We start from the raw sequence: 24,827 nt of genomic DNA on the forward strand, positions 1-24,827 counted from the left end.
TTACTACTCATACCAAATGATGCAATAATTTTTTAATGCTAAGAAAAGTCCCACTAACACCTAGACCTGATAAAAATTCTGTGTTACTCAAGTGAGAGCTTTCCTTTCAATTTCAGGAGATTTTGGACAGAATTTAGAATAGTAATTTTCAGATTAATTTACTTTAGAACAAGAAGCATGGTTTAGATGCATCCTCTGAAAAAAATGAGTTAAATAGCTGAACTGCTTGCCTTCTGAATAGGAATTGTTTTAATTTTTTCAACATACTATTTATTTTTTTTCATAATTTCTTCATTATTCCTTTTTAGGAAGCTAATTGCACCTCTTATATCTACCTCATAAAATTGAAAATAAAATATGTCAAAAGAAAATACTTTCACTTGATTAACTAAACAACAAGCATATACCAGGCAGCAAAAACCCCCAAATCTTTAAAAACTCCTGATGTTTTGGATATTATTAGATATAGGTTTATTTCCTCTCCATTCCCTCCCCACCCTCCAATTTTGATTATATCTCTCCACCTTACAGACAGATACCTCCATTTAAGAAAAAGGTTAGTCTGCAACTTATTTGTCAACAGTTTCAAAATATTTTATAAATGGAGTCAGATTATCTTATGTGACTATTGAAACCAGGTTTCTATTATGAATATGAAAGAGAGTGAATGCAATAAATTGCAATAGACACATCAAATTAAATTAGAGAATTGTGGTAATTGAAAGAACTTGGAAGGAGGATTGGGAGGATCTTGGAAGGAGGATTTACACAAAGAATGATATGTTGGAAGAAGTTTAGAAAACTGTAGTTAGAACCATGTTCTCCCTTTTGTGTGACTGTTTTTCCTTGCTGTTCTTCATCTGTTTATTAAGGAAGCCAGAGATGCAACAGAAATGCTCACACAGCAATAATAATCTTTACTGGAAAACCACCCTACCATCCCCTCAGAAAAGTCATGTGATTGGGAGATTAACTGAAAAAATTTAGGAGGTCACTAATGTTAAAAGTGCTATGAATAAATCATGAGCTGGTGTTTTCCATCAGGAGTGGAAATGGAAATATGGACTGTTTACATTCTGGACAAAATCAATAATTGAAGATCTATTGGCTATTTATTTGTCCTCAGTATTAAGGAAATCAGTTGCAACCACCATACTTTTAGTGGTCCATCTTGACCAGGAATATTTTGCTACCACAGGCAGAGGTAGTAGAGAAATGACTAAACACAGGAGCTGAGAGAAAGAGAGCTGCTGAATATAACCAGGACATGATGCTTCCATACATGCTAAAAAGGAAGAGCTTTAAATGTTACAGCCCCATTATAAAGTTTATGTGCCTCCAGAGAGTTGTAATTAGAGAACAGGCTTCAGAATGGAAATTTTGAATGAAAAGACTTTTCCTATATCCTCTCATAGATCCCTAAAGCTTTGCTTGGTCCAGGTTTGGGGGCATGGTGACCTGAAAGTACTAAGGCACTAGAGGTTTGAGCACTGAATCTAATGCATGGCAACAATACAAATTCATGGCCCTATGCCATCGTATTTTCCCATGCACAGCCCTCACCACACTTTGTCACTTCACTGTTTAACTATCCACAGCTCAAGCATACCAGCTGAGCAGCTGAGTGAGTACAGTGGACATAAATCATCTCAAGGGAAGTAGGCACAACTTCTGGAAAGATGAAGCCAGGATCATAAAACCCCAACAAGGCAGGATGTAGCCCTTGGCTTTTGTTCTCTACTGAAAACATAATCCAACATTTGTGAACACAAGAAAGACTCTGTCTGAGGTTTTAAAGGTCAAATGTATGACCAACACTCAACTCAAATGAAGGAGTTGTCCAGGCAAAGAGTTACACTTATATTTTCCTCAGCCCAATTGGCTTGAAGCCTTTCATTTTTAAATTTTAATAAAGAGAAAGAAACACAAAAGCTTTTCCCAATGAAAATTAAATTTTTTAAAATTTGAAGCTGGACGTGTTCTGATAACTTTCTTCCATTTCAGATTTAGAAATTGCACACATTATATTTTCAACAAATATTTTGTTAATAAACCCTACTTGAGTGACAAATTTGAAAGGATAAGAATGAGGAAATTTTGACCATAACAGTAAAAAAACCCCAGCATTTTGAACAACAAATCTGATTACATTAACCACATGCTTCCTTCATAAAATCTTCATAGCAAGAGAGATTAACAGTACCATTATTTTCAACAGACTGCAAGCCTAGAGGAAGAAACAGCTGTGTGTTTGGGAAAATGAAAGATCTTTCTGTACAGAGAAAAAAGTACCCAATTCAAATGCATAGTTCAGGAATGCACTACAGGTGAAGGTTTTGCTTTTTTAGCTTTTCATTTCAATTAATTTGTTCTCTGGCATGTGATTGAGCTGAACATCTTGGCATAAATTCATCACAGCTTATCCTGTAATTATGCTCCTCACTATAACTGAGGGGAAAAGCAGCATGCTTTCTCAAGAGCTGCTTTAGTAAAAGCTCTTAATGACAAACAGAGTGCATCTTAGGGAAAAAAAATGAGTCAAACTGGAGGGACATTTTCCACAGTCAGAATCTCTAAAGGTCAGTTAAGCAAAGCAAAACATCTCGCTGTTTCGTTGAATTTAAATCTCCTCTACTTGGTCATCCTTGAGATCAAAATGGCATCTTTTAAAGTGAAGGCTGATATTTCTCTGTTGATGTTTCTCATGTATTTTAAAATGAGACTAGCAGTACAGCCTTATGCTGAAAAAATCAGGCACAAACCCTGAGAAAAAGCTGGCCAAGATGCTGGTGCTGATATTATTTTTTTATCACTTGTTTAGTTCACCCTGAGTCTTACATAAACTGAATTCTTACCTACAAGTCAACTGATTCAAAAACTACCAAGGCCAATTTTGTATCACTGGCCTTGTAATTCCACTCAGTCTTCTGTTAGATGTCAAGTTCATAAAACCATACATCAGGCCAGGATGTATCCCTTCCTGCTTATCCTCTGCTAAAGGCTAGATTAAATGATTGTGTATGGAACAAAGAACATTTTATTTTTCAACTTAGGAGATATGACAAAGTCTGATATCTGAAGCCATAGTCAAAAAAGGCTGAAATAAAAACAGTTTTTCACAGGCTTTCTTCATCATATTATACAACATGAGAGATGCACAGAGATTGCTGATATGTGCCGATGCTCTTCTTGGGGATTAAACTTTTTTTTTCCACATGGATTTCCACTCTCAGTAACTCTCAGTCCAAGACTGGTTAAACCATGTAGCTATTGGATTGCATCAAGGACCTTGTGTAGGTACACAAATGTTGCAGAGATGAACTCAGGATGTAATTTCTAAAACTTCTGTTACAGAGTTAATGAGTTAAGATTGGCCTCCAAGTTAAAGCTCTGAGTGACACTTCTCTTAAATGTGTAATTTCATTCTTTAGTCTTAGGCTTCGCCTGGAGTTCATACTATTAGGGAATTGTCTGTTGCTTTGCTCTGCCAATGCATACTGCCTGTGACCACCCTCAGTTACTCTGGCTCTTCATTGTCACACTGTGTCTGGCCAGGAGTCTGACCTCTAGAATGCCACAACTCCCTTGTCCACCACGCTTTCCTTCTGCCAGCCTTGGGGAGAAAGTTGTGGGTGCTTGCCTCAAAAACTAATTTATTGGAAGTAGGTCAGCTCATGTACATTTTTGCCCTGAATGTGGCAAAAAGTTACTATTTTGGAAAGCAAAATTTGTGTTTCATGACTCTGCATAAGCTCTTGCCAGGACACATTGCCAGTGTTTGGCTTTAAAAGGTGCACTGGGGACAGGAAATGTGGAAACAACAGTTGCCCAGTGGGTAGCAATGTGTCTCAGCAAATGAACGGGGATGGAAGAGGCCTCTCCCTTTCTAGTTTTTAGGTGAGATATGCTAGCACGCACTTCCTGAAATCCACTGTACTGAACAACACAGTGAACGGCAATTCAGCTAGACTGTTCCAGTAATAGATGGAATAGGCAAAAAAAACCCCATGAAATAACATATTGAATATTTTTTGAATATTATATTTTGGTGAAATATTAATGACATGACTTGAAGATTTACCCCACCATCTTGAAATGAATACACCTGGGTGGGACAACTGGCCAAGATGTTATTTCACTATTGGCAGAAGTGAAGAGTGTGTGGCCACTATTTTGGGGCTGGCAAGCCTCATGCCAGTGGTGGGGCCATAACAATTTAAAGGCAATGAATGTTATTCTCTCTTCCATGGAAAAGAATGGAGTTTGCACAGAGGACTGTTCCAAACTTGTAAGTGGAATTATTGAGGTGCGTTTCTCTCAGCCCTCTCATTGCAAACCACTACACCAGACTATGGATTGCTTGGAAACTCAGGATTCAGGATGCTGCCAGAATCATGATTGTGATACTATGGCAAATTTGCAAAAGGCATAATATAAATTAGGATCTTTGTCTAGTAGAAATACAGTTAAGAAAGAGGCAGGAGAACTAAGACAGGTGTCTTACTATTTATACTTACTTTTATATGCAATGATTGTGCATGTATCAAATAGCATTTTTCCCTCAGTTTTATTTGAGTTTCTTGATGTTAAAAAAGCATTCCAGTTGCTGAGTTGAAGTGAGAAATCATGACTTAAGATAGCTTCCTATCAGCCTTAGTGACCACAACTATCCCCAGTATATCTTTCATAGATAAATTAACTCAGAATTTGACTGAAGCTGATGCTATAGTTATACCTATATATAGCATATAGTATAGTTATATGCTATAACTATACTATATGCTATAGTTATAGTTATATAGTTATATAGTTATAGTTATATATATCTACATTTATGTCTCCACATCATCAGCCAAGTCTTTTATGTTCCCTACTTCAGGTGACAGTCCATGTCTTCCATGTAGATATGATTGGGACAGAGGAAACTGATAAGTATCTGTTTTCATGGCCTTTTTTCTGATTGGTGTAGGCTTATGAGAATATAAACTACTCTCTTCTTAGTAAACATTATTCCCTTTGCTGTTTCAATCTGGCACTAAAACTTTTTCCTGTTTACACTTTTCTCTGCAGAATTATTCTGCAAAAAGAAATAATCAGCCAAATGTGTAAAAAAAAATTGTTGAGTCAGGGATGGGTGGGGAACCAGTTATTGATTGTCAAGGTAAGGATAGTGTTATGCTGCAATTTTAAATGATGTTGCAGTGCAGCATATTCCAAATCAAGAGGAAAGATCAGCAGCTCGAGGATGTGGGAGATAAACTACTAGTTATCACATGCACTGTGTGATTTTTCAGATGGACAGCATGGTGAGTCTGCAGGGGCAGCACAAGAAGGTTTATAGCTGGAAAATACCTTAGGCCCCTTGAACCATCTACTACTGGAGGCAGCTGACATAAGTTCCTTTATATTTTTCTGACACTATGAGGCTTGTGAAAAGAACAATAAGGAGTTAGAAGAAGATAAGTGAAATATTTAAAATTTCTGTAAGGAAGCTATGCAAATATTTTTCAGTAGCCTTTGGAAAAACAGTAGCAATTAAAGGCTTATGTCCTGATTCTCTCAGGTTTTCCCTTAAATAATTGGCTACAGGAGAAGTAGTCACTGGTAGCTGACAATCAGTTCCATACTTAGGCTTATACTGGATGAGCTCTAACTTTAAGGGAGTTCGTGATCTTCTGAAGATTAATTAATGCACCAGAAAAATACAGCAACTGGAAAAAAAAGGAAATTCTTTCCCTGACTTCACTCTTGTTTCATTCTCTGTAGTATGGTCTAGTTTCCTTGATACTGCGTTTGTCCAACAACTGCTTAGACCTCCTGGATCCAGTGTGTACATTGTCCTCCAAGAGCTCGAGTTTTGTGTCACTTTTTTCCCCACTTAGTTTCAAAGCTGGCCCAAGGTCTGAGGTGTTCGTACCATGAAACAGATGCACTTTGAGGCCTGGGCATCCATGGGGCTACAATTCCATATAAAACATTGTGAATCTGTGGAACTAAAAGCAGAAAAGTTGCAAAGTGGGATATGAAATTCTCATCAATATCATCTCGGCCATCCGTACTTACACATGGTTTCTCAATCCCAGGGAGATAAAGAGGTGAAAGCAGGCCCCTGGCCTTCCCAGGAGCTCCATGGGGTGTCTTTCCTGCCACACGACGTATGTAAGCACTCTGCCTTAAGGAGCTGCTCTTCAAACTGCAATGAATGTGAAACAAAGGGAAAATGTTGCAGTTGGAGAGCAGAGATCCTTATATGTGTAACCAGTCTACTTTGGGATAAGCAGTTAAATTTAAACATGTCTCCCTTCTATGACTTGAGCTGCAAATGCATGAGGATTGATTTAATGAAGGAGTTCGCCTCATTAAATGAAGCTGCTGCATGAATCTCAGAATCTTAGGGTGTTAGCAATGCATCAAGGTCAGATACATCCAAGAAAACTGTGCACAAAAAATAAATCGAAAGCATCTAGGCTCAAATTATCCTCCAGCAGGGGATGAATTCTTTAGGCAGTAGCATGCTGAGGTCTGTAAAGGCATCTGAATACACTACACACTGAAAAGATTGCTGTATAGACCATCAAAAACTAAAAAAAATTCTGTATATGCAGCATGAAGAGTTTTTGAAAAGAAATTTTGCGCTGTCAATATTTACAATGCTTTTTGATACATATGAAAGAAAATGTACACTTGGTAGATTAATTATACAAAGCAAGAATAGAAAAAAAAATCCAGTGGTCACACTTGGTGAGGCAGAGAATTCCAGCTTCAAGGAAAAATAAAGGATGTCTCTATGCTAAACTTAAAAAAAATGAAAAAACCAGTCAATTTCTCAGAAAAATTGAGATGTGGAACAATTTTCTACTTGAAGTGAGAAAAAAAGTCACCATATAAAGAGTCTAGACTAGGGGAGCAGTGAAGAAAGAATATTTGGAAACAAGTAAAAAAAATTACCTGGAAAGAATGTTTAGAAAGAATAGTTTACTCTAAAGAAGGACCCCTTGTACCTGAATCTGTCTCACTGCTATGCCACGATGGTTAGCTTGCTAGTTATTATTTGATAAAGGAATGGACAAGAGAGGATTCATAAAAGATCATGCTGTGCATGCTGATCTTTGCTAATTTTTCCATTCTGCATCACGTGTCATTCTCTTGACCAAGAATAGTTTCCCACCAGTATTTTCTTGTGTTTGTGTTCCACATGCAAATATGTGCATAGCCAGTAAAATGGATTGGCACCAGAGAGAAAACCTGTGAGTAGGACACCTGACTACAGGGGCAGCTCTGGGCTCCAGTCTCTGGTTCTACATCCTCTGGGCTCCTTTCTCTGTCTTCGGTCCAGGGCTGTGAGCAGCAACAGGAGCAGCAGGTGCCCTTTTCAGTGAGTCTTGCTCCAAAAAAGGCCGCATAAAAGCCTCTGGGCCCAGAGGTGCTGTGTGAAGCTGCTGCACCCCTACGCTGTGGCAGACCTGTCAGCACCACGGCAGCAACCTCCCAGCAGCCTGAGCATCTGCCAGACCAACTAATGCTGTTTTCTTGTCTGCCAGGAGGCTATTCTGATTCAGCACAGCATTTGATGGTAACAATCAGTCCTCTCAGAGTTGTGCTTCATTAATTGTACAACCAAACTGTTGTTAAACTTTGTCTTACCTAAGGGGAACTGGGAAACATTTAGCTGTTATCCTGGAAATTCATGTTTTTCATAGTATCTGAATAGCCTGAGGAAAACAAAAAAATGGCCCTTTTTTATGCCTTTTTGGTTTTTTTAAACTTTACATGGCACATCCTTGTTTTTGCAAGGTGAAGAATGTAACAACTAAAGAGCAAAAAACAAGTTTTCATTCCTGGTAATCATAAGTTTCTCCTAAATCCAGTGAGTTACAAACAGCTGATGTTTATTTAGTGGATGTGGTTTGAAAATAACTTCTGGAATTTTCTTAATGAAATATTGCTGAAGAAATTAATATTTCAACTTTTCATGTGGCTTGATTAAAATTTTTTTGTAAAAAACCTATTCTGATCACTAAAAACTTTAAACTCTATTAAATAACTAGATATTTTAAAATATAGCAGTAATTAATTCCAGCTTAATTTTTCTGTGGAATATTGAAACTTCTGCAGTTAGCAAAGTCTTCTGTCTGCTTTTTTAATATAAAGTCCTACTATTTTTAATTGCCTCCCGTTACATACAGGGAACTTAAGAACACATTATGTTTCATGATGCTCCTTCTCTCCCAGAACACATTATGTTTCATAATACTCCTTCTCTCTCTCAGTTCGTAATAATGAATTTAAGACTGACTGGCTATCACGTTTTGGATTCCACCAATCTGGATAAGAATTATTTCCATTATGATGGATGTGTTAGAGAATCATATAATTGTCTGAGTTAGAGGGACCTTTAAATGTCATCCAGTTCTGTTTTCATCTGTTTTACCAAAATAAATAGATATTTTTATACACATTCATCTTATGATAACAAAATATCCTGATTCTGCTGCACATTTTAAGGTTAATTGCTCTAGCACAAGTCTGCTTGAAGTTATAAAAGATTAAATGGTTTTAGTAGCAGACAAAAGTAATTACTGGCATAATATTAATCTGCCAAGCTAAGATCAACAATCAAACTACTTCAAAAATTCATTTCCTGCTCTATTTGTGCATCTATTAAGTGGTCTGCAGCTTATTTCAAGACATTATTGGATTATATTAATGAATGCACATACAGTTAAACACTGCATGTTTGTGTTCAAGTGTATTAACAAAGAGCACCAGTGTACCTTCTGTTCCATCCAGTCTATTACACTGCCTGCGCCCAAAACTGAGCCTCTGGACTTTTGCCTTCTGCAAGTGAAAAAAACTTTATATGTACTTATATACAAACGATATCCACCTTTGAAATAATATTATTTTTTTCACAAAATGTACTCTTACATAATGATTTGCTTTGCTGGTTTATAGGAGATGAAAATTTTAAAGTCCTATGATTTACTTTAAAAATAAAGCTTTTAGAAGGACATCAGCCTTTCTGTTTGTTTTATATTCCAATTATATTAATAGAGAAAAAGGATGCAGAATGTCCAAACCACAGATGCAAAAACATGTAAAGGAGAAAAAAACGGTTTTTAATCTTAAGAATAATAGAAGAGACTTCTGTGTTACTGCAGAAAGACAAAATATTGCTGATGAGAATACTCCACTAAGATAATTTATAAATAGTAGACTCACGGGATCTAACTATTACTCTGTATCATAAAAATCTTTGGCTAATCTTTGGCCAAAGTAGGCAATTTGTAAATGCTTTTCCTTCCAGAAACCATGACTGGGACCCTATACAGAGTGGCCATCAGTGTATCTTATCTTCCAGTGCACTTGCTCAGTGTGTCTCGTGTTTAAGTCAGCTATGATTAGATGCAGAAAGAAATTTAAGGACATATTTTTTCAGTTCAGATCTCTCATCTTCAAAGATGAAAATTTGGCCTTTAATTTGATTTGGTCTTTGTTTCTCACGGTCCAAGTCTACATTAGTTGACAAAAAATTAAATTAATTTTCACCAAATCAAGTCTGCTTTGCCTATGATGGACCTTGGCATATGATCTCTCTGTCTTTTCTTTGATCAATGAGCATTTTCATCTCTCCTGTCATTACCTCATGGAGGTGTAAGAGAGCAGCTGTGTGTGTGTCTGGCAGCCAGGCATCAACCCACCACAGTCTCAAGGTCCAGTATCTATTTCATCTAAGACCATATTCCATAAAAATAACTTTATTTCCAGGAATTCTTCAAAAAATTTATTTCCACCTGGGTGTTTTCTTTCCCCAATCACACATTGCTGTATTTGCAGTTAAACCTCTGAATTGTTCTAGTCAGTATATTTAACAACAAATTAACTAAAATCAAGCCCATATTTGAAAAACGTCCCTATCTTATTATTTCCTTCTGAAGCAAAAACGCTTCAAGCATTAAATAGTTTGCTGTTGCTCTTCCTGCCTCTTTATTAAATAAGCATAAAACTTTTTATATCTCTTTGAAAGTCCATATGTTATGGCTGAGAGAGCAACAAACACACATTTATGTCTTTAATTATTAGAGGTAGTCTGTAAAATTCTAATACATTAACTTTTTCATAGTTTTTCCTCCTGTTTTGATGACTAAGTACAGAATACACAATAACTATTTTGTGGTGTATCTAGTATAAGGCTCAGTTGATGATCACTGAACATTTCAGAAAAAGAACATAATCTGATAAAAGTGCATAGTTAAACATATTTCTGTTTATATATTTATCTGAATACCTATTGTTAAAATTCATAGTCCGTGTTTAAAACAACATTGCTATTTTCTACAGTTCATCTAATCTGCATGCTGACTGAACATTTAACAGCACAGAGTTCAACATTTAGCTGCTGTAAAAATGGATTGTGTGAGAGTAATAATTGTGCTCGCAAGTCAGAAAATATTACTTCTAATTTTGTCTTGCTACAAGCATTGTTTGCTACCTTAGGCAAAATACCCATTACCATTGTTTCCCTTTCCTTGTACAATGTCTGAATAATGATATTGACGTGGAATATTTATTTGGAAGACTTTGTTCAATTTGAAAATCAGTTTGATATTCTCTGATAAAGAGGACAATTTGAGTAAAACCAGTTTTCTCTGTAGTAATAATTCCTCCTCTGACAATCAGCACAAAAATAAAAATAATCTAGTAAGAATGGAATTGCAGAAGTTCAATGCATTTCATTAAACAGATTTTTTGCTCTGATATATCAGATGCCACAATTTATCCTTCCTGTGTAACTTTTCTAGTTTTTTTCTGTTGAAGGTATATTACTGGTACTGCCCTACTTTCGCTTCTCACTTCACAAGGCTCTCCTCATATCCTATTATTTTATGTTAGCCATGTCACTGGGTTTCTCAGCCAGCTTCAGGGCTCTACAATATATCTGTGCATTTTTCAGCAAAAGCAAAGAAGGATTCTAGTAAAACGTACAGCAACTGTGTCCTACATAGCACACGTATTTGCTGAAGATAAATATGAATTACCCCCCACAGAAATTATTGTATGTTGATAAGAGATGGGTATACTTATAAAAACTGTCTAAAGCAAATGACTGTAACCAAATTCTGAATTAAGTCCTTCTGCTCCTATGACATTGCTCACCAAACCTGGGGGTTGTAGTTCAACCACTAGAAAAAGTGACCTTCTGTTGCAGTTTATGCTTAGGAGTTTTTTCTCTGCTTCTTAGATGGCCTACCTGCTGCACCAGGATGCAAATACATTGGAGCATTGATCAGCTGCAGCAGGATAGACATAGCTGCATAGTCAGCCCTGCTCTTGCCTCTCCCTGCTGGGAGGCCCTGCACCACCATCCCTGACAGCTCCAGCACGGCTCTCTCTGCTGGGCAAACTCCAGCTGAGCTCAGGTGTGAAAGCTGGTGTCTGGGCTTTGTGCTGTGCAGCTGCTAATTTCTGTGATCGAAGATGGTAAGTTACTGTCTGCAAGCACACAGGAAGGATGTGCATTGCAGCACATGTGAGACTTGCAATTTCACAAAGAAACATCTAGTATCCCAAAAGTAAAGCAATTGTGCCTCAAAGTCTGGGTTTTAGCAACAGGGAAGATATCTGATTTTCCTTTTTGTACAGGCTGGTAAATTTCTATGTTATTCCCTCCAGTAAGTATATGATATCTTGATTTATAAATAAGTATCTGATAACAACTGGCATATAACAGTAACTTCAGGAAATACAGAGGCCCACTGTACCTTTTTCTGTAGAGAGTCAGAGTGTTAATATTCCAGAGTAATTCTCAGTGCTGCACAAGATTGATCACAGTACCACCTCTATTCTCAGAGTACATTCAAAACCCCAATCAGCCCACTCGCATGGGGTGGGTTAGCTTTTTTAATTATGAATTTGCAGTTACTATAAAAAAAAAGAATGCAGGGCAGGGTAATTTTTTTACTGGGACAGAGACATTAACCTGACAGTGTAAAGAGTGTAAACTGAAAGTTTGGATTTCAGATCCACAAAAACAGACTTCCCAGCCAGCTGTGCAGATCAGATATCATTATGCACACATGGATGGCTAGACAGTGATGTCATGACAGGTACAAGTGTCCATGTGAGAACCACTCCCCAAGCATTTGCATTAATATTTTACACAGTCTATAAGTCCTCTCTAGAGCACATAATTCTGAGACTAAATTTTAAATTTAGCGGTTTAAAAGAAATAATGATTTTAAAAGTTATCATTCTCCCAAGAGCCAGCTTCAAAGCACTCTGTGCTATGTCCTGTAAAAACTAATTCCAGAAATAAAATCATTCCTCCAAAGCACCTACAGCCTACCTATAGAGTAAAAGAAAGTAATTATAGAGTAAAAGAGAAGAACAGAGTATATATGTATGAAGTATCTGAAACACTGAGAGGACAGAAGTCTCGGAATATTACAGTTATGAGGACCAAGTGATTTTGGGTCAAATAAGATATTTTTCATAATGTACTTTATGATCTATAGTAGTAAAACTTTTTTTTTTTTTTTAATGTGGATTTCTTACAAGAATTTGTCAAAGAAAAGAAGAAACTTTGAAAAAGGGGATGAAAGAAAATGAGAAAGGTCTTGTGAAAAACTTTGAAATTTCTTGAAAACTTTTTTGGAAAGCGAAAGGCAATACAGTCCCTCTAGGCCTGAAACATTGATATTTCCATATTTCAATCCTGTTGAATGATACACAAATTGTAATTGGTTATGAAAAGATAGTGATAGATGACAAAATTTTTATCATATTTTAATGAAGGTAAGGAAATATTTTCAAGGGCATGCCTAAGGATTATACCCCAGTTTTTAACTGGTTCATTTAAGACTAAACACATAATATACGATGCTTCTTTGGAGATGCATTTCCCTATATTTTTAATTATGTTTTTTTCTTTCCTGTCCCTTCCTTTAGAGAAAATGAGCCCAGAGAGGCCTTTCTGATTGCAAGAATATTAAGGGTAGTTACTGTCAGACTACTGCAACTAGGCAAAAGTGAGTTTACCAAGGGAACAAGGCAAATATGAAACTTGGATTTTCAATAATCTGAATGCACGAGACCTCTAAGCATTGGAAGGTATCAGCTATTTATACTTGCTAAACAAGGGTTGACCAAGTTTAAGATTCAGCATAACTGCTGGCTTGCAACATTGGAAAAACATACAACAGACATTTCTTCTACAATTCTGTTTCTCCTGTTTCTTCCCTCTTACCTAATGTTGTAGTCTGCAGGTAGACCTCAAAGACATTGACTGACTGAGAGACACGGCTCAGACTGCACTGCTGCAAGTGCACAAAAATTTACACGACATCCTGGTTCTGGTACCATTTATATGAGGCCTCTGTCTATTATTCAGCACCATAAGTTGGTAGATAAAGGAAGAAATAACCCTTCTATGAACAGGAAAATAATTTGTTGAAGATTTGCATTCCCATCCAGACTGATTATAGATCTGAGACTAAAATGTGATAGGAACACAGGAATTGCCATGGCGGACCAGTGTAATGGCCTACTTAGTGCAATATCCACTCACTGACATATGGTCAGTCAAGAAGGTAGAAGTTGCTTTAGAACAGTGCAGCTGAGAAGAAGAAATGCATATAATTTTTTCTACATAATGCTTTGTTATCCAGTCAGACTTTCTTGAAGGCCATATAAGGTTTTTAATTTGTAGCAAAAGTTGAAGTTGATAATCTTTGTAAATGAAGTGTTCCCTTCCCACTTTTCATTTTTGCTATTTTTGCACCAGGCTCAAGTGGGATTCTTGATACTGATGCCTGAAAACGGATTTAGAAACTATAGGCCATCTGGATGATGCACTAGAAGGTTATTGCCTCACAGGCACACAGAAAAATGCTACATTTCAGTTCTTAGCATCTACTAGGATGTGATTTACCCACTTTGACTTTTTGTCTATTTCATCTCAGACTTGAATCTGGCAGCTGCTTTCTCCATAAAAGCCTGAAATAGAAACTAATGTTGTCTCATCTGAAAATTACTTCAATTCCCACCTCTAACACAATAATATTGTAACCTCTGACTTTAGCAGCTGAGAAGACATCAGCTGCTTAAACAAGATCACAACTGAAACCTAGAAAAAAGTGCAAGAGGTTAATAAGCGAAATATTCCAGTCTTAAGGTCTTGTCATTTTCCAGCTGCCAGGACCAGCAGCATGTTGGGGGATGAGCTCTTTGCTGGAGGATGCCTCTCCTGTCAGTGTACTGTGCGAGTGCAGCCGAGAAGACAGAGAAGGTGGAAATAACATAGGGACAATTCTTCAAAGCACTTGGGCAACACTTGCATTGTCTGGGCCAAGATCTATTTTCTGAAAACACGTTGTTGTGCCCATAAAACAGGTACCTATTGCTGTACTCATTCACAGATAGATTGAACGGGGTGGAAGCAAGAACCTCCTAGAGTGACAAGGCAAGTTGTGAAAGGTTTTGGCATGTGGTGAGTGGCAGATGTATCAGGAGAGCTGCTGGTGAAGTGACAGTAAAGGAAAAATTATACCGCCTCTTCTTGCCATGGCATTGAAGGTTTACTGAAACACATCACATTCTCTCTAATTGTGGTCAGAGCAGGTCAGTAGGCCTCAGATGAGCCAGGACCCTGACACGGTGCATTATCTCATAAATATGAATGGTAGCATTCTCATAGCATGGTCACCCAGACTATTCAATTGCTTTTATAATTCAATAATGATTCAAAACATATTTATATAGTGCTATCATACAGTCTGTACTAAGAGAAATTAAATCAAAGGAAAGAAAGACTGTGTCATACAACATTTCAAAAATAAATGTTTGGATTTAAATTTAAGATTACTCACTGCCTATCTTCTGCTCTAAACATTAGACAGCACTTCTTGAAAAGAGAACATTTGAAAGTATAAACCTGTTAATTCTCAAGGAGCTCTGAAAAATCAAGAAACACATTTTTGATCAATTATGAGACAGAATCAAGAAAGTACATCTACAGAATTAAGTGAATACATTAATATTAGGGGAAATAGGGTATTAAAACATCCCTCTAATGCATGAATGAGTTGATAGTACTGTCTCTATCTGCCAGTGTGCAGCCAGATCTAGCAATAACAAACACTTCAGGAGCTTATGTGAAAATGTTCTGCTACTATAAGTGAGGGAAGACTAGAAAGGGACCAGGCCATAATATTGCATTGAACCACTTAAAGTATAGCAACAGCTGTGCAAAATTAATGTCCCAAGTAAGTAGAGGCCATATACCTCCGCCAACACTGTCTTTAACACAGGTCAAAGACTGGGGATGACTTTTCCAAAATAACAATAAAAGCAGTTTGATTACATCATCACTGCTCTCCAGACTTGCTGCTAGAGGTCAGGTGTTAATTTGACTGAAACAAGCACATAATAAGGTTCAATTCAGCACATAAAAATGTCAGGTAAACTTTCAATTTAGCAAGGCCTAAAGCCTCACTTTAAGCATATAAAAAATTCCTGCTGAGCCCTGTGGCATCACAAAGTTGCTCAAAGTTGAGCAAGTTTAAGCCACTTTACAGAACTGACACTTTAAGTTCTAGGTGATAACAAAGCTATTGTTCAAAAAAAAAAAAAGGAGGAATAAAAAAGGAGCTTGGTTCTATTGCACATTGTTTATGGCTCTGTAAGGATTCACATGATCTGCCAAACTGGGGAAACACCGACCCGGATTAGTTTAATGGGCTCAGTTGTCTAGTCATGCAACAGAAATAGCATAGCCAAAGGAATGCTAATGTCTCTGACCTAACTATTTTCTTTGTTGCAACATCAGCAAGGCGCTACTGAAATAATCTCAAAGGTATTTTCAAAGGAGTGGGGTGATGCTGTTTCAAAATCTCCTTTACAATGTCCCCGCCTGTAGCTTTACCTATGAAGAAATCTCAGTGCTAACTCCTGGAGCCACACCTCTCTATCAAATACCAAAGTACTTATACTTTTGTATAATAATAATAATTAAAATACAAAAATGACTTTTCAATTATAAGACTTTCATTAAAGATCTTACAATCCTCTTCTATTTCTTATTATTGTTATGTGTACCATTTTAAAGGAGCCTGGTACCAAAGTTAAACTGTCTTGGTGAGATAGCTCTCATTTGGTTTCTAAATAAATGTTTGCTCTGTTTACAGTCTACATAAAACTTTAGGTCATTTTGAAATATCTGAAATGTGTACTGGAACAGTGGTTTTTTTATGTAAATCTTTCTGTTTACTTCAATGCCAGATCTCCAGCTTGTCCTAATATTAAATTAAAAGGAAAGAGAGTGTGTTTTTTCTGAGTCACTGATTGATCTTAAACTGGCACAGATGTTTTAATATCAGCTGAAGTAACTGTAACTTTGAAATCTAAAACTGCTATAAACTCTCTTTTTCATAACACAGTATAAAGAAATTATGAACAGCTGTTAAAAGTGGATACCAGTGGACAAGTCCATCAAGAAAAACTGCATTGAGACAAGGGCTGCTGGATTATAGGACAAAATTTGAAAATAAAGTTTTTTATAGGAATCAACAAATCCTGTAAAGTTGTCCAAATGGAGGTTTTGAAGCTAAGAAACTTTAAAAGATGCATTCATAGCCTGAACCGCGATGCAGTGAATGACTTATGCATGCTGAAAATTCTGAAGCCAAGTGATAACTTTTTTTCTTCATCAATCTACAGTTTTTGGTTTTATACCTGTAGCAGTGACTTTAACACTCATTACAATGCAGATACTGCTTATGAAAAATGCAGGGTTTGTCCTGTTGATCAGCACAGTCTATTAAGGCTGCCCAGATCATGGGCCGTGAAATTGTCATCCTTATTTGATCTTATGATCTTATAGGTCTCTTCCAGTCTTGAACTTCTGTGATTCTGTGATTTGCATGAAATTCCCTATGTACTTCCTTTTAAAGAATGTTTTAATTTAGTTGAAAATTACAATTAAAATGTCATCTGATGCTGTTGTCCAAAGATATTGTAGAAAGTATGTAAAGGATGGGAGGAATGTAAAGGAGAAACAAATGAAATGAAGTGTTTCTTAGTTGTCATAGCTTTAAAAAAAAGAGCTTGGAGATTTCTAGCTACACAGGAATTATTAAAGAAGAGGTCTTACAGAAAGAACAAGGTTTATTCCTAGGCTGAAGGCTTAAGTGAGGTATTTTAGACAATCTGATAATTCCTCAGATTTTTAGGGATTTTTTATTTTAATTCTATCAATGCAGATTACCTATGAATTTGCACAACTTCTGAAGAAAATAGAGAAAGGATTTTCAAGATTCCATTTCAAGGCTCTTTACCTAAGAAATAAAAATTATTCTGATGTGCAAACCATAATATTAGTTAAAGTACTGAAGGTGCATATTTCAGTGTGTGTGAAAAAGATCGTGGTAAAAATTGGCCAAATGCTGGGCACCAGCCTCTGCATCTGCGAATCAAATACACATAAATATAATGCTAAATATTTGTCTGAGCATATGTGCCCATTTTAGATTTCATACCACTATTTATAAAGATGTTTAAACAAAGGAGTGACTACTCTGACACAATACAAGCTGACCAAAGTGAGGAAGATCAAAGCCTAAGTCAGTCTGTAAACATGAGGATGACATCTGAGAGCAGGTATGTCTCCATATGAATGTCCAGCTTCTGCTAGTTTGTAAATTTACATGTTACAATGACCTTACTTTCCTAAGAGCATCCTTTCATGGCATATATAAAAAATGTGTGTATATAAATGATATAGATACATGCATAGTATAAAATTAAAGAAACCTTTCCTTTTACCTTCCTTTCTTTCTCTCTTTTTCCCTCGTCACGTGTGCTGGCATGGTTCTTTTGTCTCTAAAAAGGGAAACTGCTTCATTGTCCAGACGACTTGAATTAAGGCTTAATGGTATTAGGTCTGAGCATTTATTTAAAGAGTCTAAATTGCCCAATTCCTATGGTGGGCATAAAGCATGTTATTACTTCTTAATCCAAGTCTGTTTAGAATACAGACTGTCATAGAAGCAGGAAATAGGAGACTTAAAGATCTGTATTTTTCTAAATGAAGGTTTACTGCTCTGCTGATGAATTGGAGAAAAAGATGTTCTAAGAAGTCAAGATGAAAACAGAAGAGAGGGCAAATATATATAATATAAATGGTTTATGTTCCTTAAATCTGGTTTTGTGTAAATATTATAAAGGAAAATTATTCAGAGGAGCAACACTCAATACAGTAGTTTTTGAACATGTACCTGGATGCAAATGATGGTAATCTGCTCACTGATTATTTTAATTTCTCACTTTATTGCAAAAAAAGTAAGGGCTAATGGCTAATAACATGAGAAAGTTAATTTCCCAATTCTAGACATGTTTATTATTTACATATCTGACTAGAGTGAAAGATGTGTTTCTTGTATGTGCATACAACTGTGATCTGCCAGTGCACGGGAACTGTCTTAATTTCCATATGTAGTGAAAATGAGTGGATTTTCCAGGATGTGGTACCCCACCGGATGTTTACAAGAAGAACAATGAAATAATCTAAAAGATACGTTTTGTATTTTCCACCTAATTGTTCTCAGGTATCTATTTTTGCTGCCAGTAAATTGCAGATTTAAAAAAAGACAGAAACAAAGAAACAAACAAACAAACAACAAAAAGCCACTCCACCTTCCTCACCCCTCCTCCTCCCCTCGAACTAAAACAAAACCACAACAAACCAGGAAACACACAACAGTTTAGAAAGCTTTTTGGATGACTTTTGGCTTTGGAGGTGCAAGCAGACTGCTGTGGTTCTGTTGCCACACTTCTGTGTTTACATGAATTACTTTTCCTACGTGAATGAAGCGGGAGAAATGGTGCAAGAAACACTGAACCAAGCACTTTGCTAAGTGAAGCACAGCCTAGGAAAACACTGCGGAAATTACTCAAACAATGCAAGTAATTCCTATTCTGCCACACCTTTGTTATTCCAATCCCAATTGTCTCTTGAACAGAACAGTCAAATTGCGTTGTATTTTGAAACCAGACTGCATACCCAAATGAAAAAGATGAGATCAGACTCTGGATATTTGTCCCAGGTGTTATTTGGTTTTCAGTCTCCAAGATGTCCTCGCTTTCTGAGTAGTCAATCATTCATTGTAGCTGTTTCACAGGTCAGAAAATGAAGCAGAAAGGACAGAAATCTCTTTAGGCTTTTTAGACCTTTCTGTCAGAATGAATGAATTAGCTATGCAGTGGGATTCACAAACTCTTGGATCAGGACTGCTAAATTTAATTCATTTGGGTAACACAATCAATCTTCTAGTCCTGCTTTACAGTACTGAACTACAACCAGTGGAAGAGTCACAGAGAGTGAGAACACCTGTGTGGAGAGATTTTGCTTTACATACAGCATATGGACAGATTGCCATTCAGAATTCAAAATTTTCATAAGCCAAAAGACTGACTCAGGCAGATCCAATTGTTTATTTTGCAAAAATCTGAAGCAAATAGAAATAGTTCTTCTTATCCTCCTGTCTGAGGCACATAGGAAGAGCCCTGCTCTTCTGTAGATTCTCCAGGTGAGGAAGGATAGAAGCATTTAGAAGCCCCCTCTCAGACTTACCCATTAAACAATGTTCCTACTGCATTACAAGAAAATTTTACTATATCCTCCCTTTAAGAAACTCAGAAGTTGAGAAATACTGGCTGCTAAACCTGTGTCATGTATCATATACAGTTTCTCAGGCAGTCCTGGAAGTCATGGTAGATATTTATTTATCTTCCAGCTGATAACCATAGCTATAAAGAGATGAATAAACAGAAACCAAAGAGAAAAAATTGTGAAGACTTTTTTGCCAGTTTCAAGGGTGACCTTTTTTACCCACAGAGTAATATGTAGGTATATTTTCCCAGTATTTATTTGACCATAAAATAGCAGCAGATATTGCAGAAAATACTGAGAAACATTTTAACCTTTGAAGAAATGCCAATTCTAGTCTTTCTCCTGCCCACAGATAGTTGTTACATTATACTGAGATATACCTTGCGTCATTTTCACCAACCTGGCAGCATCTACTTCTACCTATCCTGCAGATCATCATGCTTTAGTTGCCAACACTGTGCTTCAGACAGTATTTCCAATTCTACTGATCTATATAGGCATTAGAATAAATATATCAGAGAAATGACCAGTGTATCTTGAGTATTTTCACATATAGGCTACAAGCACTCTTGCATACAATGAAAGCACAGATCACAGCCATGGGGTTTTACCACTGATCATTACCAGTAACAGATCATAAGCTTGGTAATGAATTTTTAAGTCTTCAGGAAAAAGTCTTGTCAGGCCTGCTAAATCTGAACTTTATTGGCCTGCCTGCAGATTTGGTTTATTTGTTTTAGCTATGACAGTAATTTCTCTAATTGACCAGTAGCCTGTGTCTAATTTGTTTTTCTCATTATCTTTGTGTAGCACAACCACAGTTTTATACAGCTAGTGGTAACAAAGAATTACTCTGTAGAGAATAATAAGTTTGTAGCTCTAACAAAATGATATCATGTAAAGAAATACAAGTCCAGGATGATAACAGAGACCTTGAAAAGCAGAAGGCACTGGGTACAACATAGTGCAGAGTAGGCATGTGATGATCTTGACAATAAAGAACTCTCAGCTACAAACAACTTCCCGATGATCAATTAAAGAACAGAGTAACAAAGAAAACAGAGGAATAGTATTTAACATACATGAAAGGCATGATATAAATATGCTTGGATGAAGGTGTAATAGCTGCAGACCAATGAAGAACCACAAGGTGTTAGAAAGCACGTAAAAGTAAGATGGATAGGGGAGTAAGGAACCAACAATATGAACATCATATTTATTTGGAAAAAGACTTCAGATGCTGATAATTCATCATAAAGCACCACCACACCAGAATGAAACCACCTGTCTCAGGATCAGAAAAGCAGTGATCAGGTGAACATACCACCAGGAGCAGGGGTGGAAGCTAACAAGTGTGTATATTACAATTTCACCCACATTATTGAGACCTTTTCCATATAGAAACAGTCCGACTTAGTTTTCTTTAACTTTATGTTATATAACATAAAATGGACTAATATTGATTAAATTCTTAAGATTTTAGTTGCATGAATAAGAAATTGTTGGCTGTGAATGCATATACATATATTATGCTTCCTCTTAGTCCATAAACAAGATTTTGTGTGTAACAGCATGACTGGTAAGAGTGGGACTGCTGCTGCACTCAGTGTTGCAATACTGCTGCTCCTGAGATGTTTATCCTGGGATAGGTATGTGTTCATCTATTATTTGGAATGCACCAATTTTTTGTTTATGAATTAGTTTATGAATTTCAATTTGTGATCAATACAATATCTTGAAATGTAAAGGAGACCAGTACACAGCTGTGTGCTGGATTTGGTAGCTGTCATGATATGCACTTCTAAAAACACCTTCCCTGTCAGGGCCCTCCTGAGTATGATGGGGAGAGGAATTGCAGGAGCATTGAACTAGCTTTGGCAAATGCACACACTGGGAATGGGAACAGGAACTCTTTCATCACTCAGGATTGGGAGATGGGTCATGTTAGCTGATTCACAGGGGTCCCTGGCCCTGGGTTGAGACTTGTCATGCCTGGCTACAAACAGATGGCACAGCTGACCATTTCCTATAGAGCACTGTGTCATGCGCATGACTCAAGGAAGACTACTTACCATTCAAAGGTGGAACAACCTTCATTTGCCTAGGGAAAGCTCAGTTTGGACTGTTATAGAGAACCAAGGTAGAGCTTAGAGGATTTCCCTCTGGACATGCTGTCATTTTAGACACCAGGGGAATCCCTTTCCTCTTTCTTTCCCAGCTCCTTTTTCCCAGCTCCTGGTGGGGAGCAAAATTGCTCAGACAAATTGCTTACTTTTAAAACAAAAGTAGTCCAGAGCTGCAGTAGAAAAATGTTATTTAACACAAAATTCCCAAATCCCTTCTTTGTAGAGTAGTTCATAGAAATTTCCTATCAGGAATGGGTCCTAGTCATCCTGAAAATTAGTCTGGGATTCACCTGGCAGTACACTATCTGACCTAAATCAACAACATACCAGGAACCATGGCCATAGTATGGATGACTACACATCTGTGTCAGACCCATGGCATGACTACATTTCATTTACTAGCATAGAGGCAAACACTGAGACAGATTTTGCAGTGATTGATGCTGTATGCAAATTCCCTGGGCAAAATCTTTTCCTGTAGTTTAGTCAAGCCAGGCTAATCTGCTGGCTTCTGAGCTTTCCTGGCAATGTTAGCTGTGCAATAAAAAAAAAAAAAAACTGTCTTAGCATTTATGGCATACTTTTCTTCAAGTCAGAACTCCCTGCTTTTTTTCCTTACTTAGATACAGCCGTGATGTAAAATTCCTTGTGACCTTTTTCTGTGTTGTAGCTCAATTCCTAGAAATAATTCTGATACTTACACACATGAAGGTTAGAGAAATGACCCATTCAGGCACTGGAGGATCAAATTTGTATTTAGTTTTAATGCCTGACCTCAACAGCAATGTTTTAAGTAATGCATTTTTAAAGTAGTTGTATTTGAACACATTCACACTGTTATTTATGCACATAAATACAAGCATTCCACACATCTTATAGAAACTTCTGGCCTGACATTGGTACTTTCCACAGTCTGACCTGAGAAGTTCTGCTTCTGTTCCTCAGGGCTGTACAGAGCCTGTGTCCTCTGTGAGTATTTACAGAAGGACATTGTAACACACGCATCACTGATTCCCCTGTCCAGCTGTGGCCATTGTTTAATTAGATAGCTGCAAAGCAATGACCATGAGTACAGGACCTCGTCTGTCCTGATACAAGGAAGGAACGTTGCAGATCTCTTGCAGAGAGAGTGGTGTGTCTTTACCCTTTTTCCCATCACTGCTGCACCTGGCCAACTGTGTCCCACCTTTTCCTATCACACCAGGGAAAGGCAGCTATCCTGGAGTGCTCAGCAGAGCAGTATAGAGCCACGTAGCGTAGTAATGTGATCTTCTAATATTTTTGATCTTGGTGATATCAAATAAATTTATAAGCATGGCCATACTGCATCTAACACACCATCCCCTTCACAGTCAGTGACACACCCTTAGGCCCTTCTGTTGGCAGATGCTAAACTGTGCTAGAGGAAGTTCACAAATATCTGAATATCTGCCCAGTGTTTCTACTCTGTAAGCAATGTAGACATTTGGTGGCCTAAGACACGGAGAACCTGATGTATAGCTATTTTTCAAAGATTTCTTGTATATCATCATCATCACATCAAGTGATGTTGAGCGATAAGCCATGGAAGAACTGCTATAGATCTTTGGATTCACCCATGAAGAATGGCTTTACCAGGCAAGATAAAGCATCTGGAATATCTTCTAGAATACATAGGATATATTCTGGAGGTAGAAGGATGGGGACAACACCTTAGACAGGCAGCTTAAATTATTCTACTAAGAACACTGATATGTGAAGAGCTCCAAGTCTCTAAAAGTCTTTGGAAATAGACCACAGGGTAATAAAAGCAGCTCAGACATATCTTTTGCAGCACTTTCCTCACAGAATTGCACAAGCACACTATGACATGGTATACATGCTCCAAACCTGATAAAATGAAAAAACGAACAAGCATTGTGATAAGCAGGTGAATTTCTTTCCCCTTCTTTTGGAAAATAAATAAATAAGGGTATAGAAAATATGAAAATGTTTTTGGTTTTATTAATTTTGCTATTTTTAAAATTAGATGTATCTTCAAAGGATACATCTTTGTATCAAAGGATATAAAGCCTGCATTTTAAGCAGTAAATCTAAGAGCATTATCATTGCATATATATAACACTTTACAGTAAATCCTTTATCATTTCTGATTCAGAGTTACAGGGATCAGACTCAATTTTTCTATCCATAAATTCCTTCTGATGAGATGCCACTTATCTCTAATAGCAGGATGTTTTTAATTAAAAGGAGGAAGATAAACTGAAATGATACCTCATGTCTGTTATCTTTATTACAGTGAAAGGCACATGCAATCTTTTCAACTCTTGCCAGCCCAGATCACATTCTTAGTAATCAGATATGCAAAACTTGAAAATAAGTGTTTATGGAAAGTTGTCTTGCCATATCAGTTTTTATTGAACTCATATCATAATCATACTTTATTTCATAGCTGAAAAAAAGTAATTTAACCTGGATAATACATTCTTATCTAGGACAAACATTCATTACAAATGGTGGTGTCTGCATATGAACTACCTTTCTCACTAACTTGCAGATACAAGTGCCAGGTAACAGATAATAAAAGAACAACAGCAGTAGCAGCAACAGCAGCAAAACCAACAAAATCTGGTGGATTTCTGTGAGCATCTAACACATTTAATACTGTTAATTTTTTAGACCCCCTTTATCACCCAGTGATACTATTCCAAACTACCCATATGAAAACAAACCATGTCAATAAAAGAGAAAGAAACAGTGAAAACTTGCTTTTTATTTCCTTTTGACTTAGAAGTACTCTGTGCTTCTGCATAATAGCTAACAAAACACACCATTCTGAAACGGGAACACAATATCTGTTTTCCTTCATTATTATCACTGGACTAACACTTCAAAGCACACAGGGAACATGTGCAAACAGACAAGTGAGCCCCATGTACATAATCTGCTGGAGTTCAGACAAAGAGAAGGAAAATGTTTCCTTATAATCCCCCATACCAACAGTACCAGCACATATCTCAGGAGGCACACAGGGAGCATTCACAGAGTCTTTGTAA

The sequence above is a fragment of the Melospiza melodia genome, chromosome Z, assembly GCF_035770615.1.
Source record: "Melospiza melodia melodia isolate bMelMel2 chromosome Z, bMelMel2.pri, whole genome shotgun sequence".
Classification (NCBI taxonomy): domain Eukaryota; kingdom Metazoa; phylum Chordata; class Aves; order Passeriformes; family Passerellidae; genus Melospiza; species Melospiza melodia.